The sequence below is a fragment of the Panthera pardus genome, unplaced genomic scaffold, assembly GCF_024362965.1.
Source record: "Panthera pardus isolate Hobbes unplaced genomic scaffold, ASM2436296v1 HiC_scaffold_25, whole genome shotgun sequence".
NCBI lineage: Eukaryota > Metazoa > Chordata > Mammalia > Carnivora > Felidae > Panthera > Panthera pardus.
In genome coordinates, this window is record NW_026526821.1 from 42,241,948 (window position 1) to 42,265,039 (window position 23,092).

Consider the following 23,092-nt stretch of genomic DNA (forward strand, 5'->3'; position numbering starts at 1 on the left):
ATCAGTTCACAGCAAGCCATCCACCACACGTGTGAGTGAGACCCGCCGAGAGCAGAAGAACCATCCAGCTGAGCTTAACACAAATCATAAACCCACAAACTCACGAGCCAAATTTATTCTTATTGTTTTAAGTGATTGAGCTTTGAGGAGGTGTGTTGGTATGTAACTATACTTCCAACATGGTCAAATCTACCAGCCATTTCTGTTGAGATGTTGGCTGATCCAGTGCCCCACCTCATCTCTGCAGTGTTGGTGATACTCTCGGACTTCCTGCCCTGTCTCACCACTAAGATGTTCCCTCTTCCTGACTCAAGAATTCCAAGGCTTTTCAACATTTTTCTCCACTTGCCACTCCTGCTAGTTGCCTACTTGCCAAATATGGAGGCAAATGGTTCAGTCTTGTAACTCCTCAGAAAATTTCCTGCCCCCTCTCACCTTTCAAAACCGGAGTTCGTTATGACACAGCCAGCAGCAACAAAAAATATTTCATTACTCTGACAGACAGCTTAAAATAAATGTTCGTTGACATTCTCCAAGCCACTGTGGAAGGTAGAGAAACACACACAGTGGGTGGGAAGAAGCTGAGTGGAAGAGATACGTTTAATGTATTTTTACACAAAGGGATGCATTTCCAGATTTCAAAACGCTTGACACTTGGGTCAAAACTGCAATAGCTGATTTTCCTCAAACCATTTTAATAATATATTCAGGAGAAGACTCCCTTCTTTCCATTAATATACTTACTCATGAAGCACATGCACAGTTGTGTTCCCTTGGTGGGACCTATTCATGCCTCTGGCTCATTCTAGGACCCCTGTTCTTTCCCTGTTTTTTGCCCTTCCATCAAAACTCTAAAATAACCCCCAAAGAACCGGGAATCAGTGGAGATTTTACTAGCAAAACAAAGAATGAAGTCATACTGCCCATCATGTTGCAAAAACTCCATGAAGATGTTTTTCATCTTTTGTCCTAGGGAGAAGCAGCTTTATCAGCAAACGCTAATATAAATACTAAGGCCCCCATATTTAACATTATCTGGGCAACAGCGTGTAATCTAAAATTTGAAGACATGTTATCTCCCAACTTCTGCTGGAAACATGATACAGCTTCAAAATTTGGAGGGTTCCAGAATTGCTGGCACTACCTCACGGTCTTCTGAGTTCAGTTTCGGGGAGGATTGCTGAACAATTAGCCAAGAAGCAGCAGTATCCCGCTGGAGTGTACCTGAAGGAGTAGCTCTATTGCCAGTTCTAGAGGTGAGAGAGACACCTTTCTGGAGCTTTATCAACACTTGAGTCCTAAATGGATGCCATTGAGAAGGGTTGGAGCAGAAAAGGAAGAAAATGAAGGCAACCACTTATCTGTGAGCAAGTGTAGGAGACCACTACGTGTCCCCAGAAATACGTATGGGGTTTCTTTGACAGGGCATTGGGGAATGGGCTAGAGTAGGTGGGGTGAGAGCCAGAAAAATAAATGTTATTCCTGGCTTTAAGGGAAAATATAAGTAGTATACGAATAAAGACTCTGTGTGCTAGAAATTCAAGTCTTCCATTTTGAATAGTATTCTTCAATTTTGAACAGTATCACTTTTTGAAATTCTTCACTTGCCTTTATAAATTGCAAATACTTGGCATTATGCATAAGGAAACCAGGAGACAGTGTGGGTCATAAAATATTCACTTCGGCTTCTAATTTTCATCCTGGAGCCAAATAATAACATGGAAATAAGTGGAGAATATTCCAAAGTGAGTCATAAGAGCCACAAAGGTCTGAAAAAAATGTTTTTTAACTCACAGATCATATTAGAATATACATAAGCTAATGAATCATATATCAGTGCTACTTTCGAGAGTGCTAACAGATGGCATTTCCTCTTAAGGAAAGTGCAATTTACTCGTCTCTGTAGAAATCCACTTGGATTGAAAGCCGCTCGCTGGACCCACCTTTAAGGAGGAGAATGGCCAGTTAGCCTTCAGTGCTGGGAAGATAACTTTGGCGACCTCAGTTTCCATTTTTATAAAGACAACAGGGAAGGAAGGAAGGAAAGGAGGGAGGGAGAGAGAGAAGAAGGAAGGAAGGAAGGAAGGAAGGAAGGAATCTAATGTGTACATACGGCCTTTTGTTTTGCATTTTGCCAGGATGAGGCTGTGGCCCTGCACTCGTATCTAAAGTACAATGAGGTGTCATTAAAGGGCAGGATAGTAATCTTCTGCCACTTGAGTGATTTAGGGGTTAGGATAATTCTGTTGGCAGAATAGTTAAGGAATTAACTGTGGGTGGAAAGCTGCAGTGGACATCTCTTGTTTGGGTGTTCTCACTTGGAACTTACGCATTAGAAGAGAGCTTAATTGATGCTAGATCTATTAACCACGAAATGACCAGGCTGAAAAGAGATGCGTGAGGTTTTATGTGAGGAATCTGAGAACGGGGCCTGCAGTCGTGGGCAGAGTGGTGGCAGTGGAGGGAGATGATGTTATCCGGTGAAGCTTTCAAGATATGCCTGGCAGTTTTGACACTGCTATCCGCCCCCCCAAAAATACCAAGAAAACAGAAAAACAGGTCAATTGGGAGATTCTGACTTTTCATTCCTATAGGACCTTATTTCTCAATTTTCAGTGAAAGTCAGTAGGGGGCAAGAGGAACTCTTTACCAGAACTGAAAAATCATCTACTCCAACAACGTGAAAATTGCTTATGATTCTCAGCACTGTATCACCGGAAAGTTTGTCCCCCAGTGATGGACTAATACAACAACTTGGCTCTTATGTCCCAGACAATTCCAGCATTAGAACAGCTTTTGGCAGTCATTCCCTTTTTTTGGTGGTACCACTAAGCTTTCATTCTTCCAAATTAGAAATCTCCGAGTCCTCCTTGACCCCTGCCTCCCTTTATCACCATACTCAGCCTCCCATTAAATCTTATCATTTCTTTCTTCAATGTGCTTCTTTTCTTTACCTCAAGTGCCATGCCGCGCATCCCAGGGTGGGTCCCCGTCAACTGTCATCTGGATCTATCACTTCAACGACCTGCCAGCTGGCTCCCGGTTAGTGAGTGCTGGTTTTCAACCCAGATTACTTTGGGCGACTCCCGGCGACGGAAAGAGAAGCACAGAGAAGCATAGGGCTCTCCTTTTAGCTAAAACAGCAGAATGTTCTCAGTGTAGGTTAATCAGAAGAAGACCCTTGGTTTTGCTCAGAGAAAATCTGGGGGTTTTCATCATGTATTTATTCTAACAGTGTGCCCAGTGAAGATGAATTCAATGTAGAAATTATGCCAGTTGATTTTTTTGTGTAGGCAGAAACCTGATCACAGAACAGATTTTTTTTATTGTTGTTCTGCAATAGTCTTATTCCTGGAAATGCCGGCTCTTTGCATGGGTGAAAGCTTGCATGGTTCATCGCATCATTTGTTTACAATTCTTCCGTGTCTGCCTGGCCCTAGCATGGCTTCCCTGTGGCAGGAGCTTGCTTCCAGCCCTTTTGATTTGGGGTTTGACCATGTGACCGACTGTGACTTTGGAATGCAGATGGGAGGGAGAGTGGGAAACCTGTGAACAGAGTCTTCAAGGCACATGACATTTCTCAACTTGCCTTCTTGAGTTTCTAAGTCTCCCAAGGAAAAAGGGATGTCCTAGGTAGCTATGGCTCATTCTACAGGGATCTCAGAGTGAGAGCATGTGGAGCAAACCTGAAACTGACAGCAAGCCTAGAGCTCGGCCCAGAGCAGCCGGCTGATCCATGCACCACAAATAAGAAATAACTATTCATTTCAGGCCACTGGCCTTGGGGCATGTTTGTTATGCACCGTGCAGCACGGTGACTTCATACAGGTTGTAGTGGGTCCTCATGTTGCTTTGTGTATGAGGCTTAGCCAAAGCTGCTTTATTCTCAGGAGGAAGGAAATTTTCAACCACCTATTTTGGTTTTCGTTCCATGGCTCTGACTTCTGCTATTTGCCCTGTGTTCTGTTACCATTGGGCATGGTAAACCATATTCGAAATGAACAGAAATACACCAAAGAGGTGTATTAGCAATAAAATAGATCATTCCTCGCAGAAGGGAAAATCTGTAATGTGCTCAAATGTTGATGACATTTGTAAAATGGATTCGCTAAGAAAGAAATTCAAACCGTCTCACTGGCGATGCATATTACTGGGAGAAATGATCAACCCCAAATAATGTTGACACTGGGGGCAATTTCACATGATAAAATCTGTTGTAGGAGAAAAACTTAAAAAAAAAAAACATGTGGAAAGTGCCGAAAATGGCAATAATTGAGAAAAGTTAGACTTGATAGAGTCATCGCCAGATAATAAAATGAACAATGAATCATTGAGTCAAAATTGACCAAAGAATTCAAATCTTCTCAAGAAAATATTGATGTGAAAAAGGTAGCCCTGGGAAAATTGGGCTTGGTATAAATAAGGGTCACAGACAATAACTCCCAGTAGCAGAAGCTGTTAAGTTTGAATGATCTAGACTAATGTGCCTTTTTAAAAATAGTGTTTTCCTGTGAGTTCTGCATTCTCCAGGGCAGGGTGTATGTGCTGTGGGCCTGGCCCCAGTATCTGCAGCCTGGCTGTGTTCTAGGAATGGAGAAAGTTCCCTGAGGAAGGATGAGGACCTCAGAGAGGAGGGTGGGGAACACTCTCACCTCCTGAGGGAGCAGCACAGACCAGAGGGCCCTGGCTGCTGGGGTCCTTGCTGGTGTCTATGTGGATTTCGTGTCAGGAAGTAAGTTAGTGGAACCAGTTCAAAAGGTCACCCTCCTACTTCTAGGCAATTCTTATTTCATGAGTGTGGTGAAGGCCAGTCTCCAGGGGACTTCTTCAGTTCACCTCTGTCTGCCTTATGGTCAGTGGGGATTTTCTCAGATTCTGGCATTTAATAGACAGCAAGTTATCTTTTTAGAGGTAACCTCCTAAAAGTGTATCATTGTTTTAAACCAGAGCTTCTGGAAACAATTGAATTACTGTGGAAGTCACAGGTGTACTGACTAGTGTGTGTGGCTGTGTGAGTGAGCGAGTGAGTGAGTGTGTGTGTGTGTGTGTGTGTGTGTGTCTTTTTTGACTGACCACTCTATTCCAATTTTTGTGAGAGGTTATGTCTTTCTCTTCCAACACTACATTACTTTAAATACTGCTGTTTTCTAAATTTTTAAAATATCTGTAACATCCTTTTCATCAGTCATCATATTGTCTGTTATACTACTTAAGCGATAATGGATAGTCCTGAAACTGAGCCTGAGGTTTACCTCAAACTCACAAATTCCATGCTTCTAAGCATTTTGAAAAACTGCAGAAGTGTAGCGGGATATCATGTAAACCCTAATGCGCAAAGCATCAACACACGAAGGATGCATTTTCCTTCTCACTTGGTAGATTGTTGTCCGGGCTGCTTAGAGTGTGTTCCAGGGATCAGCAATGTCAGTATCACCTTGGAACCTGACTGAAATGTAGGCTCCCGAGCCCCACTAAGATTTACAGAATCAAAACGTGCATTTTAACAAGATTCCCAGATGATACAGATGAATATTAAAACTTGATACTCTCTACCACAAGGTCCTCGGTGGTTACCAAATCTGAATATATATTAGGAACATCTTGAGGTATTTCCAAAATGTAGAACAAATGGATTTGTTTGGACAGGTGTAGCCAGCTGGAGAGGATTCTGCTGTGACCAGAGAAAAGCCCATGTACAGGGCGGGTCTGTGCATTTCCAAATGCCGAATGCATCCTAGTCCTGGGTAATAATTCTTAAGAGTAAGTCCATGGGCAATGAAGGTCCTAATCTAGAGTCCAGGGACAAACCAGGAGGAGACATATGACCTCAGAGGAGAGATCACGGGAGAGGGGAATTGCTTCTAGATATCCAGCCACCATCTGGCCACCAGACATCCGTGACTGCTGTTGAGTGAGTCTCTCTCCTTGGGTTCTGCACAGTGAAGCAGCTGGCAAAACTCAGAACCCTGAGTTTTCCTTCCCGCTTGTATCCTGCACTCATTTGCAGATCCCTGCTCAGCCAGAAGGTAAATTCCCAGTGAAGGAAACTGGGGCAGTATACTTATGCCTCTAAAGGTGGAAAGGCAAAGACACCAAGAATTTTATTAGGTTCTATATCATCAAGTTGATCTGTTTTCTTGATTTACCAATCTAGTTTCCTGGAGTTTTGGGTGAGTCTACGCTATTCATCTGTCTTGTACTTGAGCTTCAGAGTTTCTAGCAAGTCAGTATTCCTACAGTCTATTATTACCAAATCACATTTTATTTTATTTTTTTAAGTTTATTTATTTATTTTTGAGAGAGAGAGAGAGAGAGAGAGAGAGAGTGCAAGCAAGCAGGGGAGGGGCAGAGAGAGAGGGAGACACAGAATCCTAGGCAGGCTCTGTGCTCAGCTCAAACTCACGAACCTATAAGGTCATGACCTGAGCTGAAACCAGGAGCCAGACACTTAACCGACTGAGCCACCCAGGTGTCTCCAAATCACATTTTAAAGCATTATTTAAAAAATCATGTTGCTAGGTCATGTTCAGTACATTGCATGGGCTATGATTTTGGTGGCATAATTTTGCATTATGTAAGTATCACAACTGACTAAAATGATGAGCTGTGAGTGTGAATTGTGCTTAGTATATGCCACAGCCTTTTGTAATGATAAGCTGTAGCTGGCTATGCATTGATATGTTATCAATTTAAAATGATTGCTCTTGCATATCTGGGGTAAAATGGCAGAACGGTGCTATATGGAAACTCTTTCCTTTTTAAATCTGAAAGTGGGACTAAAATTAAATATCAGCCAGAAAGGCGACCGCCAGAAGTTAAATGAGAACACTCTGCATTCTAATGTTTGAAAAACGGCAAATGACAGAGGAGAGAGAGGGAAGGTCTTGCTGTGATCCAGTGCCGGTACCCTATCCCAAAGCAGTGTAGAGGAAAGATGGGGTGGAGAATAAAATCTTTCAATAAAGTATGGTGTGCCTCCTTGCCATGATACATTTTTCTGAACTAAAAGGAAATGAAGGACTGACTCATACTATAACATAGCATAACACAGATGAACCTTGAAAACAGTAAGGTGAAAAAAAAAAATCAGACACGAAAGGCTCCATATTGTATGATTCCACCTCTATGAAATGCTCAGAATAGGCAAATCCTTAGAGACAGAAGGTAGATTGATGGTTGTTGGGAGCTAGGGGAGGGGACATGGTGAGTGGTAAACGAGGAGTCATTGCTAATGGGTACGGGGTGTCTTTCTGGGTTAGTGAAAATATTAGGGATTTAGATAGTAGTGATGGTTATAGAAATTTGTAAACATACTAAAACGTTCTAAATTATATGCTTTAAAAGTGACTTTTACAGTATGTAAATTATATAAACAAATGAGTGGATGCAGCAAAGTTGCAAAGAGCAACAAAATCCAAAAGCCATAAGGGGCATTTTTGGAACAGTTGAGGGAATTTGAATGTAAATGGGATATTAGGTGATTTTAGGGAAGTTATATAATGATGATATTGTGGTTAGCAGGTGAATGTCTTTTTTAGGAGCTACATATTGATATATTTAGGAATAAAGTATCATGATGTCTATAATTTGCAAACAGCTCAGCAAAAATATAAATAGAAAACCCAAAAATCCATAGATAGAAATAAAATATGGGAAATATCAATATTTGGATCTAAGTGGTGAGTAAATGGATTATCATTTTTTTGTATGACCTACTTTTATTTTTTAAATTATTTTTTAATATGAAATTTATTGTCAAATTGGTTTCCATACAACACCAAGTGCTCATCCCAACAGGTGCCCTCCTCAATGCCCATCGCCCACCCTCCCCTCCCTCACACCCCCCATCAACCCTCAGTTTTATTCTCAGTTTTTAAGAGTCTCTTATGGTTTGGCTCCCTCCCTCTCTAACTTTTTTTTTTCTCCTTCCCCTCCCCCATGGTCTTCTGTTAAGTTTCTCAGGATCCACATAAGAGTGAAAACATATGGTATCTGTCTTTCTCTGTATGACTTATTTCACTTAGCATCACACTCTCCAGTTCCATCCGCATTGCTACAAAAGGCCATATTTCATTCTTTCTCATTGCCACGTAGTATTCCATTGTGTATATAAACCACAACTTCTTTATCTATTCGTCAGTTGATGGACATTTAGGTTCTTTCCATGATTTGGCTATTGTTGAAAGTGCTGCTATAAACATTAGGGTACAAGTGCCCCTATGCATCAGCACTCCTGTATCCCTTGGGTAAATTCCTAGCAGTGCTATTGCTGGGTCATAGGGTAGATCTATTTTTAATTTTTTGAGGCACCTCCACACTGTTTCCAGAGCGGCTGCACCAGTTTGCATTCCCACAAACAGTGCAAGAGGGTTCCCGTGTCTCCACATCCTCGCCAGCATCTAGAGTCTTCTGATTTGTTCATTTTAGCCACTCTGACTGGCGTGAGGTGTAATATCATCCTCAATGGGGAAAAACTGAGAGCTTTCCCCCTGAGATCAGGAACACGACATGGATGTCCACTCTCACCGCTGTTGTTGGATTATCATTTTAGTATTGTTTCAGCTTTTCTATATCTTCAGAATTTTTCACAAAAACTTGAGAGGTTACTCAAGGTGAACAGAAGGACACATAGTAGGAACCAATAATACGAAGCCATCAAATCTACTGAATTTATCTCTACTTTCAATGTCATCCCAATGAGAATGTTATCAGTACTATTTCTGGAACTTGACAAAATGATACAAGGGGTCAGCTGGAGAGATAAACATGTGAGAATAGCCAGGGAAATCCTGAAAATGAAGAATAAGAAATGCAGAACAACCTTAGAGCAACTAAACTGTTGTATAAACCCAAACTACTTAAAAAACAGTTTAACATAAGAGAAAACGGTCAGTTTGACAAAATAAAATAGGGAGTTCAGAAATTGACCCAGATACATGTAGGAATTGCTTATATCTAAAGATGGCATTAAATGTAGGTGGGGAGAGCAATAATTATGTAATAGATTGTTCTGGATCAAACAGCTAGCTGTCTGCAAAAATGCAGATGTGGATCTCTCCTCCATTCCTTATTCCAAATACATGCTAGATGATACAAACCTTTAAAAAATTGAAACTATAATACCTTAGCCTACAGATTATCAAGTCCTACCTTGTGTTCCTATAACTGAACAGTAAACCAAGACTTAAAAATAACTGTGCACTTGGTATTTCCTCAGTGGGAATTGGAGCCACTTGTAGCCATTGGGAAATGAGCCACAATTCGCACATTTTGGTGGCGCTGGGGATTTTCGTTGCATTGCATTTTGTCAAGGCGGTCTTTGTTGTTCTGTACATCGTGCAATGAGGGGAGTTACCATTGTCCCTTATCTGGAAAGAGGGAGAGGATCTCACTCTGGGCTGGTAGTAGGAAAAAGTAGCCTGGAGCCTGAGACGGTTGATCATCATAGGTCATGGTTACGTGAGCTGGTGAGCAAGTGTGTGGTTTTAGCAAAGACAAGAACGAGTAGCTGACACCCAGCATTTTGTGGCATTCAAGGGACATCCCAGTGCGTGCATCATGACTAAATTACAATTCTGGTGCCACTCTTTCACCTCACAGTTGTGCTGTGAACACAAATTGGACCTTAAGAATGATGATGAAGTTCACATGGAAAACTAAACACTCCATAGACTTGTCATCTTCCTAGAAGTACCAGGAGACACACAGCTTCCCTTAGACACACAAGTTTCACGGTCCCTCTAACGACACAGGTTCCCCAGATGTCGGCTAAGGTAAAGAGCCTTATTCAGTAAAATGTTTGTTTGTGAGCACAATTCATTCTGGAAACATGCTTGTAATCCAAAGCACTTGAATATAAAGTGAGTTTCAAGACCCGTTGGCTCAGTTGTGATCATGTGACATTCGGCACTGTGTACTACTCGTATTGCAAGACATCGCTCACTTATCAAATTAAAATTTATTAGAAGCGTTTGCTTGTCTTGCAGAACACTTGCAGAACAAGTTACTCACAATCCCAGGTTTTACTGTATTTTGTTACGTAGATGAAATTGATTTGGTTCCTCATCTCTGGTTTTGGGCACTGGGATCCAATGGCCTCCCCAAAGGTTTCTCTGAATTCTGAAGGACCTTATATTCTCTTGCTATTTTTGTGTAGTTAGGGCAGGCTTTACTGAAGTAAGTGGTTGAAGAGAAGAGAGATTTAAAATGCTGAATGAATTATTTTTTTTTTCTCATGGAGTGATATTCAAATGTACCAATGAAATTCCTGAATGCCTTTTCTCGTGCACTTCACCCTGATCCCCAGTAAAAGTACTCACCCACAGGTACTTAATCTCTTTCTGTCTCTCTGTCTCTCTCTTTCTCTATCTCTCTCTGTCTCTGTCTCTGCCTCTCTCTGTCTCTCTCTTGACTCCCTACCTGCTTGATTGAGTCTTGCCCCCATGCAGCACCCTCCTGCTGTGGAGTGATCAGTCTCTCTATGTCCTGGGAGTATTATAAACTTCGTTTCCTTGTTCCTGTTTCTTGTGGCCACACCTGACCCAACATTTGAAACAATACAAAGCAATCCCTAAGAAACATTTGGTATTATCTCACAAAACTAAAGATTAACATACCCTGGGACTCAGCAGTTTTATTCTTAGGCACATACAATTTTACATAGTTTTAAAATGTCTAAAAATAAAATGGTAATATTGTATATTCTTCTTGGTTTTTTCCTCACCATTATGCTTGTAAGATGTAGCCATGTGTTTATGGGTAGCTTTGGTCTATACCTGTTCATTGCTAGATTGTATTCAGTTGTATAAATGTGCTGCAGCTGATTTACCCTTTACTGCCAAATGTTTGCTATTACAACGTCTCTCATGATTGTTTTGTACGTATCTTCTTGACCACCCATGCAAGAGGTTGGTTCTCTGTTTGCTTACACATGGAGTTGGGAGGTCATCAGACATATGCATTTTCAGCTTAACTGAATGCTCTGAAAAATTTTCCCCCAGATGATTGTGTCAATTTACCTTCCCAGCAGCAGTAAGAGTTCCTCTGCTCTGCTTCTGTTCCAACACTCCTTAGCTGCAGACTTCTCGTATTAGCCAACCGATGGTTCTGAAATGCTATCACTTTGTTTCGATTTTCATTTCCCTGATTAGTAGTGAGACTGAGGGTCTCTTCATATACTTACTGTTCTTTGCTCTGTATTCTGTAACTTCTCCTTTCATATGTCTTGTCCATTTTTCTGTTGAGTAGTTTGCCCTATTGATTGGTAGAAATTATTTATATATTCTGGAGAGCAGCTATTTGTGACACGAGCTGCAGATATATTCTTCCCGGCTGTGCTTGCCCTTTCACCTTTTTTTTTTTTTTAATGTTGATTTGTTATTTTTGAGAGAGAGAGAGAGAGAGAGTGAGCAAGTGCAAGTGGGGGAGGGGCAGAGAGAGGGAGAGACACAGAATCCGAAGCAGGCTCCAGGCTCTGAGCTGTCAGCACAAATCCAGACACGGGGCTTGAACCCATGGACTGTGAGGTCATGACCAGAGCCAAAGTCGGACACTTAACCAACTGAGCCACCCAGGCACCCCTACCCTTTCACGTTTTTAATGGGGTTATGGATGAACAGAAATTATAGATTCTGGGGCATCCAAGCTTTCTTTTAAGGTTTGTGCTCTTTGTCCTAAGAAATCGTGTCCTATTCTGAAGTTGAAAGACTCTTCTTTCTTTCTTGAATATCTTAAAGATTTATTAATTTAAAAAAATTTATTTTAATTCTAGTTAAACTACAGTGTTAAATCAGTTTCAGGTATTCACTTCCGTACATCACCTGGGGCTCATCCCAACAAGAGCACTCCTTAAAGACTTAAATACCACGTTATCTCTATCTCATCTGTAATGAAAGGAGAGTTTTAATTTTTATTCAGTTCTAAGATTTAAATTTTTTTTTAATGCTTATTTATTTATTTTTGAGAGAAACAGAGACAGAATGCGAGTGGGTTAGGGGCAGAGAGAGAGGGAGACACAGAATCCGAAGCAGACTCCAGGCTCCGAACTGTCAGCACAGAGCCCGATGTGGGGCTCGAACTCACAAACCTGGAGATCATGACCTAAGCCGAAGTCGGATGCTCACCCGACTGAGCCACCCAGGTGCCCCCAGTTCTAAGATTTTAAAGAATGGATTATAATTTCTTTTGCTTTTGAGTAATTTTGGATTTTTTTAAAAGTTTGTTTATGTATTTATTTTGAGAGGGGGGAGGGGCAGAGAGACAAGGAGAGAGAAAGAATCCTAAGCAGGCTGTGCACTGCAGATCCAGGGCTCCATATGGGGCTCAAACCCATGAACCATAAGATCATGACCTCAGCCGAAACTGAGTCAGACGCTTGCTTTTGAGTAATTTGTTTTTTTTGTTTTTTTTTTTTAAGTTTGTGGATACGTGGGGCTCTTTATGTGGCCTAATCAAAAAAATTTTGGAGAGCACCTGGGCGGTTCAGTCGGTTAAGTATCTGACTCTTGATTTCGGCTCAGGTCATGATCCCCACGTTGTGGGATCAAGCCCCACGTCGGGCTCTGTGCTAAGCATGGAGCCTGCTTAAGATTCTCTCTCCCTCTCTCTCTACCACTCACCCACTTGCACGTGTGGGTTTTCTCTCTCAAAAATAAATGAATAAACTTAAAAAAAATTTAATTGTAGCAAAATACACATAACATCACATTGTATTACTGTAACCATTTTTGTGTGGCACTAAGTACATTCACATTGTTGGGTGACAATCACCACCAGCCATCTCAAGAACTTGTCTTGTAAAACTGAAACTATGTACCCATTAAACAATGACTCCCTCTTCCTTTGACCCCCATTGTTCCTAAAACGAAGGCAACCACCACTCTATTTTTTGTCTCTATGATTTTGACTACTCTAAGTACCTCATATAAGTAGAATCATACGATATTTGTCCTCTTGTGAATGGCTTATTTTATTTTGTATAATATCCTTAATCCTCATCCATATTGGGGCATGTGTCTGGATTTCCCTCCTTAGGGGATTTAAGGCATAATATTCTACTGCATGCATATGCCACATTTTGTTTACCTATTCATCCGTCAATGGACACTCGGGTTGTTTCCACCCTTTGACTATTGTGAACAATTCTGCTATGAACATGAGTGTACAAATATCTGTTTACATCCCTGCCTTCATTTCTTTTGGGCGAATACCCAGAAATGGAATTGCTGAAACATACGGTAATACTATTTTTCACTTTTGTGGAACATTCATTCTGTTTTCCATAACGGTGTGCCATTTTACTTTCTGACTACTAGCGCACAGGGTTCCAATCTCTTCACATCCTGGACAATTCTTGCTATTTTCTGGTTTTGTTTTGTTTTTGGTAGTAGGCATCCTAATTGATGTGAAGTGATATCTCCCTGTGGTTATGATTTACATTTCCCTGATGATGAGTGATGTTGAGCATCTTTTCATGTGCTGAGTGGCTATTTGTAGATCTTTGGAGAAACGTCTATTTAAATACTTTGCCCATTTTTAAATTGGGTCATTTTGTTGTTGTCGCATGGTATAATTTGTAAACATTTTCTCCAAAATCTGTGGATTGCCTTTTCACTCTGCTGATTATATCCTTTGATGCACAGAAGTTTTTAACTTTGATAAAGTCCAATGTATCTAATTTTTCCTTTGTTGCCTGTGCTTTTGTTGTCCCAGCCAAAAAATTATTGCCAAATCCAGTGTTATGAAGCTTTTCTCTCCTTAAGGAGGAGATGGCAGCAATGCCTGCCTGTATGTGTGTCCTTGGGCTGACTTACCACAGACCAGGCAGCTTAAACAAAAGAAATTTACCGTCTCACAGTTTGGGAGGCTGGAAGTCCATGATCAAGATCTCCTGAGGACACTCTGCTTGGTTTGTAGATGGCCACCTTCTCACTGTGTCCTCACGTGGCCTTTTCCTCCGTGTGCAAGCACTTCTGATGTCTCTTCGTCTTCAATAGGACACCAGTCCTATTAAATCAGGGCCCCACACTTATGACTTCATTTGAGCTGAATTACCTTCTGAAAGATCCTAGCTCCAAAACACAATCACATTTTGGTGTTAGAGCTTCAAACTCTAAATTTGGGGAGACTCAGTTCAACCCGGAACACTGCTGCAGAATTCTACGAGATAATAAATGCAACCCTCAGGGCACCTGGGTGGCTCCGTTGGTTAAGCGGCCGACTTCAGCTCATGTCATGATCTCATGGTTGGTGAGTTCGAGCCCCATGTCGGGCTCTGTTCTGACAGCTCAAGGCCTGGAGCCTGCTTCGGATTCTGTGACTCCCTCTCTCTCTGCCCCTCCCCTGCTCGTGCTCCCTGTCTCTCTTTCTCTCTCAAAAAGAAATAAACATTAAACAAGATAAAAAAATAAATAAATGCCCCTCTTTCAGCACAGGGTTGGTACACAATATACAGTCAGTTAATGCTGGCTACAGCTATTACACCATCGCTATTATGCAAAAGTGTAATTGAAGGTGTGTGTAAATGAGGCAGGAAGTTGGGTATTACCCTAAAGGTTTTGGTCACTTATAAATGTTTGAAACTCAACTCTGTGCTTTACTATACCTGTGTAAGCTTGTGCAACTCCCCTAGTCTCTCTGAACCTTAGTGTCTTCAGCTGTAAAATATAATAGCTGTAGCCTCATTTTAGGCTAGGGATTGGGTGTGTGGAGTATAGCAAAGGATGCATTTAAGGCGCTCAGCACACCCCTGGCTCAAAGGAACCCCCGAATAGAAAGTAGCTACTATAGCACCCGAGATAGAACACATTATGGTACATAAGAGCTGCGAAGCAACTTGTAACCAAAAATCAAGAGGCCGAGTTAGAGGACAAATTTCTAGGTATGCCGTTTAGCCATTTTTCAGAGATAAGCCGCTTAGATGACTTAGACCGCCGAGTAACCGTCACAATGAAAGAAACACGATCAGTTAAAAGCTACGGTATCCAGAAGGTAAAAAAACAACCAACTGTCCAGAAGAGGCACCATTATTTACGATTTTAAAAGTGAACGCCATTTTATCCTGTGGATTTTCAAAATAGACCAGGTAGCAGCAGCTTACCCATTTCCTTCTGCTGCCTGGATTCTCACGGCTCCCAGGCATTCCTGTCCTTCCCCTGACTATCACAGTCTATGAGCTTCTTCTTTCCATCGAATTCCCTTGTTGGTCCTATTTAGGCGAAGTAGACTTCTCTTTCTTGGGATTCAAGGCCCTTGTTTGATCTAAATGTCCTTATGGGGCACACACATTGTCTTGCCTCTGTAGACGTGTTGGCACGTTGGCACTCTCTTGGGCACTTGACATGTGTTAACAGTTTTAATCCTCACAGTGATCATAGAGTAGACACAAGCAACATGCCCATTTTACAGATGAGGAACAGAGAGGTTAAAAATTGCCAAAGTTCCCCCAGCTACAAGTGACGGACACAACATGACAGTTTGTCCATGACCTGAACCACTGCTTTTCCACAGCAAAAAACCAAAAGCAGTGCCATCGGGCTCCTTCTGGCAACGTCCCTCAGCCTAAGGTCAAGCTATCATGACACAGAATGTTCAGAATAAGCAGTCTTTGTGCGGGGAGCCCAGTGATGTGGCCCAGGTGTGTGACTGTTTACAAGTCTAGCTTCATCCAGGGCTATCTCAAGGTGTCCAGGGAAATGAAAGGATTTCCTACCCATTGTGCATTTCTAATTAAATCCAGTTTCCTTTTTGCCAAGGATTTGAAGATATCAAGCCACCAAGTGTTTTAAATTATACACCCAACAAATGCCAGGGAGTCCATGGCAGACTGAATATAAACACAGGTCAGCCTAGTTAAAAATCCCAACCCTGCTATTTCTTAACTGTGGGGTCTGGGGAAAGTTACTTACGTTGCTTAAGTTTCCTGACCTATAAAATGGGTGAAATGATATCTACTTTACAGGGTTGATGTGATAAGTGAATGAGAAAAAAAATTTTTTTTTTTAAAGTAAGCCTAATTACTGACAAACAGCATGTGCCTAATGCACTGTTGTCCACGTGTTGTTGTCACCTGAGGTGCCACGATCCCATGGTGTCAGTTAAATGCAGAACCATTGCTTAAATGACTCAAGAGCTTGGAGGTGGGACTCACGTTGTTTAAATCTTTTTTTTTTTTTGACGCTTATTTATTTTTGAGAGGCAGAGAGAGAGCACAAGTGGGGGAGGGGCAGAGAGAGAAGGAGCCACAGAATCTGAAGCAGGCTCCAGGCTCTGAGCTGACAGCACAGAGCCTGACGCGGGGCTCAAACTCACAAACCCCAAGATCACGACCTGAGCTGAAGTCGTACGCTTAACCTACTGAGCCAACCAGGCGCCCCAGGACCCACATTGTTTAAAAGCTGAGGGAAAGGACAGGTTCCCGAATGGATGTCTTCTGCATCTCTCCTTAACGGTGATTGAAGGAAGCGTTTGTTAATTCTGTCCATAATCGTCCCCAGAAAATTATCTTTGGTTGGTTTAACCACATGGACAGTTGGGCAAACTCTGCTTTCCATGCATGGTTGCAGGAAACTTCTAAAGCTAGTGTGGCCAACAGTCACTGTGGACATATAAAATGTAAAACAAAGCTCAGCAAATGCATGAATAGAAGGTCCAGTTTTGGAAGGTGAATTTCTTTCACAAATAGCCAAGTGCAGAGTGTATGTTTCAATGAGATGGCTTGTTTCATAGGGTGTTAAAGGAAAGCAGGTGGAGATTGAGTAATTTATCAAACCAAATATTTTGGTTTTAATGATTGCTCCCCTGCTCTTCTCCCTGACAATAACTGGCATGGTGGTGACAATAAAACCTTACTGGGCACCTGGGTGGCTCAGTCCGTTAAGCATCCCAGTCTAGATTTCGGCTCAGGTCATGATCTCACAATTGTGAGACTGAGCCCCACGTCATGCTCTGTGCTGACAGCGTGGAGCCTGCTGGGGATTCTCTCTCTCTCTACATCTCCCCTGATCATGCTCTCTCTCTCTCTCTCTTAAAGTAAATAAATAAATAAATAAATAAACAATTAAAAAAACCTTACCATCTGTAAGATCTAAGAGAATGCGCTTTTTTTTTTTTAAACATTTATTTTATCGCCAAAGGGTACTCACCCAGCCTAGCGCTTAGGTAATGTCACTAAACTGAACAGCACCTAGGAGACAGCCACCCAGTACTCGGAACTGGATCACAAGAATGAAGCGGACGTGTGGAACCTGCACACCCTGCTGGTGAGAATGAAAAGGGCGCAGCCATTGGAAGGGTCTGTAGTTCTTCAAAAGGTTTAACATAGAGTTACCATATGACCAGCAATTCTACTTCTAGGCAGAGTCCCAAGAAAAACGAAAACATACATCCATGCCAAAAAAAAAAAAAAAAGAAAGAAATTACACATGAATGTTCACTGCATCATTATTCATAGTAGCCCCAAAATAAAAATGGCCCAAATGTCCCTGAACTGATGCTTACATAAACAAAATATGGTATGTCCACACAAGAGAATATCACTCAACAATAAAAAGGAATTAACTACATGCTACAGCATGGATAAGCCTTGAAAGCATTATGAAGACAAACAGAAAATACCACATAGTGTATGATTCTATATATGTGAAAAGTCCAGAATAAGCAAATCCGTAGAAATGGAAAGGAGATTAGTGGATGCATAGGGCTGGGGGAGAGGGGGAGGGGAAGTGCCTACTAATGGGTAATGAGTTTCTTTTTGAGGTGATGAAAACGTTCTAAACTTAGATTGTGATGATGGCTGCCCAAGTCTGGGAGCATACTAAACTGCTGAACTGTACACTTTAAGTGGGTGAATTTGGTGGTATGTGAATTATACCTCAATAAAGATTTTTAAAATGAAAGAATTAAGCAGACAATTTGGCTGAAGCTACGCAGGAAAAGATTATTCTAAAAGTAGCGGCAAGAAGAATCACAGATGGGATATTCCGGGCCAGTAAACTCCAGAGCAGAGGTTCCCAACCAAGGGTGACTTTGCCCCCCCAGAAGACATTTGGAAATGTCTGGAGACAGTTGTGGTTGTAACAACAGAGAGAAATGCTCCCAATAAGTGGCCTCCCAATAAGTGGAGGCCAAGCATGCAGCTAAATATCCTGCATCATCCAGCCCCAAATGTCAATAGTGCTGAAGCTGAGAAACTCTGGTTGAAAAGAGTTGGGTGAATAGTCGTCTCTATTTCACAGGGTTGTTTCTTGCACCCCCAACCCCCCCCCTCCCAAAGAGTCTGGGTTAAGTAGGGGTAAGAAGTTGCCATCAACCAGTATCATTTATACTGAGAATTTCAGTCTTAAATAGTCTATATAGTCTGATTCTTAGAGTCGCTTACCACCCAGGATGTTGCTGGGTGGAAATTCACTGACACTTGATCAATTTCAAAGAGCTGGTAGTTTGGAAATAAATAAAACCTAGTCTATCATTAATTTGTTTCTCAGGCATGTCCCCTGTTTAGTGTATCTTTCAAAAACTCTCAGGGCTCAAAAAAAAAAGTTATTTGTCATTTATTTCTAAAGACTGGAAAGTAAATTTATTTTCATTTATAAACAATCAGAATTCATTATTTGTGTGTTATTTCTGAATCTAATTTCAAAGGATCATAAAATATTCACAAAGTGGAGGAGAGGATTTTTATTCATTATCTAGCCTAGAAATAAAGTTTGTAGATTTATTTGATGGAAAATCTATCCAGAAGCCAATATAAACACATGGCAGCTAGCAGGCTTCTTCTAGGATTTCCAGAGATTCTTTATAATCAGCCACATTTAGAGACAAGCCAAGCCGCGAATCAATCAAGCAAATTAGAGGCAGGGAATTGGGAAAAAGGATATGTTACGGCAAGATGGGGCACAGAACAGGCACGTGCAGATAATTCTCCTGGAACCTGGGCGCATTAACTGGGGCTCAGTTTGCCTGTAATATGTAAATAAGTTGCCAGGGGGTCAGGAGGTTTGGTTCGTTCACTTCTGAGGCTTTAGGAGCTCATTTTCTTTATGCATAAAATAAAATGGTTGGAGTAAATTAGCGATTCCCTGAATTTGTGGAGCTTATTAAATAAGTCTGGATTCCCAGGCTGAATTTCTAAGAAGTCTGAGTCCCTAGGTCTGGAATCAAGCCCAGGCACCCAGGCTTCAAGTCATGGATGATTCTCATGTGCATCCTGGTTTGGGAATAACTGGGCATAGTTATCATGTTGATCCTGGGTGCTTTGCCTACACAGAGATCCAGGGCTTCGTATGATGTGGCATTAATTGCCCCTCTGCACTCTTTGTCCATGTTAATCATGAAGTAAAAAAAGAAGAAAGAAAGAAAGAAAGAAAGAAAGAAAGAAAGAAAGCTGCCAGAGAAGATGAGAGCCTGGCAAGAAGGGTGCTAAGGGGCGGGAGGATTTGAGAGTGCTGGACGGTGTTGCTATGGCAACCCCATCCTCTCCCAGCGTGTGTTCTGAAAGCCTGCCTGCGCGCTGTGCTGGTGGGCTCCACCTCTGATGGAGTGCCGTTAGCTCCTGTCGTCAACTTGGAGATGAGGACTGGTAGAGAGGACAAGATAATTAGGTAAAAGTCACATCTGAATATTAATAAGCAGCAGCATTTCTCAGTCATCTTAGGTGTCTGGGTGTTTGGTTCAGGTGAATTGCAGGTAAACCAAATGGAGCACTGGTCTCCATTTCTGTTTTGTTTGGTTGTTTTCAGAGATCTCCCTGAGTTTGTGACTTTTAGGCTTCTTCCTGCTCCAAGCCCCCACCCTGCGAAGTTCATTGTATCTTTATTTGGAGGAACAACAAAACTGTCACAAGTTTCGACTGATTTGAGGGAAGTAGGATACTTAACCTCCTAGTCAGCCCCAGGAGGATGAACTTGGCTTTCACCCTAAGTCAGTTCTGCGTTTCCTTTCTCTCCATGCTGCTCGTAAGATGGTGTGAGTGATAAGGAGGGAGGAGATCAGCTGTGCAATACCAAGTATGGGCAATGAATGTCTGTGGGAGATCCTGACCGACTCAGAGTTTGTTTTCTTGCTGATGGCTAAACAGTCCGAGCTGATAGGCTGGAGGTTGTCTGAAATGTGACTAGTCACAACTTTCCTATTAGCCCATAAAATCTAGTATTTGGGGGGTCCTGCTGTATGCTGCCCTCACCATTTCCATGAATTATTTGTCTGGTCCTCAGGGCAACCCTATAACATAGTTTCTATTATCCCATTTCACAGAGGGGAAAACTAACATTTGGAGGGTTTCTATCACTTGCCTGAGATCTCACTGCTAGGGAAGTGGTCGAACAGATCCAGACATCTGCCTATCAAAGCCGGTGCTCTTAACCAGCGCTGTCTCTTACTTAGCTACATGACATTTCTTATGTCTGCATGGAAAGATGTTTTAATAGGTGTCACTTGAAATAAGTTTGGGGAATGCCAAGTGATGTAAATTAAACAAAAAAAAATGTCTACAAGACTTTATGAAGCCTATTTATTATGCTACTATGTGATGACAGAACATTAACCCATTTCCCACATTCACTTCACCTTGGAGCATACATTTCTCTCACTTTGCAAGACTTGTTGAATAAAACCCACTTTAGGTAATACGGCATTTGACGATTTTTAACAGCCCTACTAAAATTAAAGAAAAGTTCTTTCTCTCCCTCACCTGCTAATTCTTGCTATGTGTTTAACCTGCAAACTTTCTCTGTCCTGTCCCCTCACCTTTTTATCTTTTGTCAACTCTATTTAGGTATAATTTATCTTTAATAAGTTGCACACATTAAATGTGTACTTTGGATGAATTTTGTCAGACACGTACACCCGTGAAAGTACCACTACATCAAGATACCAAGCACTGCCGTGGTTTCCTGGTATCCCTTGGCAATCCGTCTCTCCTGACACCCCATATCCAGGCAGCCACTTGTCCTTCCAGTTGTAAAGTGAGGGGTGCCTGGGTGGCTCAGGCGGTTAGGCGTCCAACTTCGGCTCAGGTCATGATCTCCAGGTTCGTCGGGCTCTGTGCTGGCAGCTCTGAGCCTGGAACCTGCTTCGGATTCTGTGTCTCCCTCTCTCTCTGCCCTTCCCCTGCTCATTCCCTCCCCCTCTCTCTCAAAAATAAATAAACATTTTAAAAGTTTTTTAAAATTTTAAAGTGAATATTCCGACTTCTGACCAAATTGAAGATTCTTCCTGGGAACGGTGAAACGCCACATGGCTTCTCAGTCATTTCAGCATCTGGATAAGGAGCTTTCTTTATCGAATTAACTTCCAAGCCTTTTTCCTTTTAGTTTCATTAATACAAACTGGTGTGCCACCCAGACATTGCATTAGGCCTGTTCATGAAGTTGGCATGGGTGCCCCCATTCTGCCCATCTCCATGACAGAAAATGCCCTAACCATCAGAAGAGAAATAAAAGGCGTCCATGTGTATTTGAGGGAAGTGGGGAATGGTCCTTGTCACTAGAAACAGTGACGCCGGGGCTCCTGGGTGGCTCAGTCAGTTAAGCGCCGGGCTCTTGGTTTCGGCTCAGGTCATGATCTCACAGTTCGTGGGTTTGAGCTCAACATTGGGCTCTGTGCTGACAGTGAGAGCCTGCTTGGGATTCTGTCTCTCTCTCCCTTTCTCTCTGCCCTCCCCTGCTCACTCTCTCTCTCTCAAAATAAATTAATAAACTTAAAAAAAAAGAAATAAGCAATAGGAGGTAAGTCCCATAGTTCTTCAGGAAGATGCTTAGCATCTCACAAACATTTACATGGAGGGAATTCATTGTGTGCTTTCTTTCTTCATAAAGAAATAAGAAGCTGACGGTCTGTATTATTTTGATGAGCTGTGTGGCCTGGAGAATATTCCTTAATTAATCCAAGAATTACCTATGAAGCTTCTATTGTGGGATCAGCACTTTGCTAGATCCTAGGGAGACAGAGATTAATAAAACATAGCATGAGCTATCAAAGAGTTAAGAATCAAATGTCTTCATATCATTAATCCTCATTTCAGCATTTAGTTCCTAGCTTTGTAGTGAAGAGTGAACAAATAGGAGGCTTCACAATCAAGTTGTCTTTTGTAACAACGTTAAATGTTTAGAGGTTGTTTATAACAATATCGCTTAAATTTCTCCTCTAGGAAGTTTAAAAAAAAAAAACCAACTGATCCCATAGAAAACGGCAGAGTTAAAACACGTCTTCTTTTGAGGTTGTGCAGTAATTTCAACTATTTCCACAGCTTTCGGCATGAATTAGCTTAATTCATCCCCCAGGTAACCTGGTCAAGTGGGTAATGCGGATATTACAATTCCCACCTGGTAGATGTTTTAGAAAGGTCCCTGAAAGGATGGAGGGAATGATACTTTTGTAGGTGGGTTGAAGGATGGCACTTCATGGCACTAGAGTACTCGGAGATGGCTGTGGTTGCCACGAGACAGTGATAAATGATACAGTTTGCTCAGGATCACATAACAGGTTATTGCTAGAGGAAGGCAGGCATTCGCCCTTGGAAATGAAGCAAAACACTGACGTGAGTTGGCTGCCTCGGGGTGGGATGGAATCTGGGCATCCAAGGACAGTGTGTGAGGCTCCGGGGGTTGGGAGTGGTGGTGGTTGAACCAATGTGAGAGAGGGTGATTCCACATCCACAGGGCAGTGAATCTGATGTGGAGCTGACCTAGGATGGCTGGTCGTGCCCCTCCCACCTGCTCCTCAGAGCCTTTAGAGAGTTCCTGGAGAGAGAGCTGGACATCCTTGTGTCCCATTTGGCTCTCAGGCTGGAGAGAAGTCATGCTCAGCCACCCTTGAGCATTCGACTTATAGGCAGAGCAATGCCAACCAGAGCCCTTGATCAGAGTCAAGAGGAATTCCGAGGGGATGAATGTGCCATGAGCTATCAAAGGCACTGAGGAAAGTTCATCCCCAGAGTTCGAGTCCTACACAACTCTACTTAACCATCTTCATTTAATGATTCCTAGTGTATTTATGCACTCACAGTTTGAGTGTATTCTTTCCTTGAGCATCATCATTTTTAAATTCCCAGATAGACATCGCAAATATAACTGCAATCCTACTAGAATGTATCCAT